Below are 3179 nucleotides of genomic sequence, written 5' to 3'. Positions count from 1 at the left end.
AAGGGAGTCTTCATTCCATTGAAGGACTATTTCACCTCTGTCAACATCAATCACAGCTCTTGCTGTGGCCAGGAAAGGTCTTCCTAGGATGATGGATTCATCCTCTTCCTTTCCAGTATCCAGGAATATGAAATCAGTAGGGATGTAAAGGCCTTTAACGTTTACTAACACGTCCTCTACTTGTCCATAAGCCTGTTTTCTTGAACTGTCTGCCATCTCTAATGAGATTTTAGCAGCTTGCACCCCATAGATTCCCAGTTTCTCTATTACAGAGAGAGGCATGAGGTTTATTCTTGAACCAAGGTCACATAGAGCCTTAAAGATCATGGTGCCTATGGTACAGGATATTATGAACTTTCCAGGATCCTGTCTCTTCTGAGGCAATGTTAGTTAATCCAGATCACTTAGTTCATTGATGAATAAGGGAGGTTCAACTTCCCAAGTATCAATGCCAAATAATTTGGCATTCAGCTTCATGATTGCACCAAGAAACTTGACAGTTTGCTCTTCAGTAACATTCTCATTCTCTTCAGAAGAGGAATACTCATCAGAGCTCATGAAGGGCATAAGGAGGTTCAATGGAATCTCTATGGTCTCTAGATGAGCCTCAGAGTCCTTTGGTTCCTCAGAGGGAAGCTCCTTATTGATCACTGGACGTCCCAGGAGGTCTTCCTCCTTGGGATTCACGTCCTCCACTCCCCTTGTAGGTTCGGCCATGGTGCTTATGTCAATGGCCTTGCACTCTCCTTTTGGGTTCTCTTCTGTATTGCTTGGGAGAGTACTGGGAGGGATTTCAGTGATCCTTTTACTCAGCTAGGCCACTTGTGCTTCCAAATTTCTAATAGAAGATCTTGTTTCATTCATGAAACTTACAGTAGCCTTAGACAGATCAGAGACTAAGTTTGCCAAATTAGAAGTATTTTGTTCAGAGTTCTCTGTCTGTTGCTGAGTGGATGATGGAAAAGGTTTATTATTGCTAAACCTATTTCTTCCACCATTATTAAAGCCTTGTTGAGGCTTTTGATCCTTCCATGAGAAATTTGGATGATTTCTCCATGATGAGTTATAGGTGTTTCCATAAGGTTCACCTAAATAATTTACCTCTGCTATTGCAGGGTTTTCAGGATTATAAGCTTCTTCTTCATAAGAAGCCTCTTGAGGACTGTTGGATGCAACTTGCATTCCATTCAGACTATGAGAGATCATATTGACTTGCTGAGTCAATATTTTGTTCTGAGCCAATATGGCATGCAGAGTATCAACTTCAAGAACTCCCTTTTTCATAGGCGTCCCATTATTCACAGGATTCCTTTCAGAAGTGTACATGAACTGGTTATTAGCAACCATGTTAATGAGTTCTTGCGCTTCTGCAGGCGTTTTCTTTAGGTGAATGGATCTACCTGCAGAGGTATCCAATGACATCTTTGATAACTCAAGTAAACCATCATAGAATATATCCAGGATGGTCCATTCTGAAAGCATGTCAGAAGGACACTTTTTGGTCAACTGTTTGTATCTTTCCCAAGCTTCATAGAGGGATTCACCTTCTTTCTGTCTGAAGGTTTGAACATCAGCTCTAAGCTTGCTCAGCTTTTGAGGAGGAAAGTACTTGGCTAAGAAAGCCATGACCAGCTTATCCCAAGAGTTCAGGCTGTCTTTGGGTTGAGAATCCAACCATAATCTAGCTCTGTCTCTTACAGCAAAAGGGAAAAGCATGAGCCTGTAGACTTCAGGATCTACTCCATTAGTCTTAACAGTATCACATATCTGCAAGAATTCAGTTAAGAACTGAAAAGGATCTTCAGATGGAAGTCCATGAAACTTGCAGTTCTGCTGCATCAGAGAAACTAATTGAGGTTTCAGCTCAAAGTTGTTTGCTCCAATGGCAAGAATAGAGATGCTTCTTCCATGTAAATTGGAATTAGGTGCAGTAAAGTCACCAAGCATCTTCCTTACATTATTATTATTTTCGGCTGCCATCTCCTCTTCCTGTTCGAAAATTTCTGAAAGGTTATCTCTGGATTGTTGTAATTTAGCTTCTCTTAATTTTCTCTTCAGAGTCCTTTCAGGTTCTGGATCTACTTCAATAAGAATATTCTTGTCCTTGCTCCTGCTCATATGACAAAGAAGAGGGCACAGAAAAAAATAATAATAATAATATAGATCCTTTATACCACAGTATAGGGATCCCTGTGTGAGTAGAAGAAGAGTGGGAGACAAAGAATGTAATATAATGGAAGAAACACAACTGTGAGGAGGGCAGAGATGTGAGATGAGATGAATAAATAAATAGAATAAGATGGGAGAGGGAGAATTTTCGAAAATAATTTTTGAAAAAGAGTTAGTGATTTTCGAAAATAGTTTTTGAAAAAGGTTAGTATTTTTCGAAAAATTTTGAAATCAAAAATAAAAATAATTAGTTAATTAAAAAGAAATTTTTGAAAAAGGAAGAAGATATTTTTGAAAATTAGAGAGAGAGAGAGTTAGTTAGGTAGTTTTGAAAAAGATAAGAAACAAACAAAAAGTTAGTTAGTTAGTTAAAACAAATTTTGAAAAGATAAGAAGTTAGGAAGTTAGAAAAGATATTTTGAAATCAAATTTTTGGAAAAGGTGAGATAAGAAGATATTTTTGAAAAGATATGATAGAAATTAGTTTTTGAAAAAAAAGATTTGATTTTTAAAATCACAATTAATGACTTGATTCACAAGAAATCATAAGATATGATTCTAGAACTTAAAGTTTGAATCTTTCTTAACAAGTAAGTAACAAACTTGAAATTTTTTAATCAAAATATTAATTGTTTATGTTATTTTCGAAAATTATGTGATAAAGATAAGAAAAAGATTTTTGAAAAATATTTTTGGAATTTTCGAAAATAACTAAGAATTTTGAAAAAGATTTGATTTTTTGAAAAAGATTTTGAAAAAGATAAGATTTTCAAATTGAAAATTTGATTTGACTCATGAGAAACAATTTGATTTTAAAAATTTTTGAAAAAGTCAATCCAAATTTTCGAATTTGATGAGAGAAAATGGGAAAGATATATTATTTTTTTTTTATTTTTTGAAATTTTTATGATGAGAGAGAAAAACACTAAAGAGATGCAATGCATGAAATTTTTAGATCAAAACATGTGATGCATGCAAGAATGCTATGAATGTCAAGATGAACACCAAGA

General features: G+C 35.2%; 1 non-coding gene across 1 annotated transcript; it reads left to right on the top strand.

The window, feature by feature from the left end:
- The first annotated feature begins 1476 nt into the window (after positions 1-1476).
- Positions 1477-1584, top strand: LOC112745455 (small nucleolar RNA R71). The gene has a single exon (XR_003173383.1). It is a non-coding gene; the product is annotated as a small nucleolar RNA R71 (small nucleolar RNA).
- Positions 1585-3179: the final 1595 nt, after the last annotated feature.

The sequence above is a fragment of the Arachis hypogaea genome, chromosome 14 (assembly GCF_003086295.3).
Source record: "Arachis hypogaea cultivar Tifrunner chromosome 14, arahy.Tifrunner.gnm2.J5K5, whole genome shotgun sequence".
NCBI classification, from domain to species: domain Eukaryota; kingdom Viridiplantae; phylum Streptophyta; class Magnoliopsida; order Fabales; family Fabaceae; genus Arachis; species Arachis hypogaea.
Note: the sequence above shows the minus strand (reverse complement) of the source record. Positions and strands in the feature narration are given on the sequence as shown.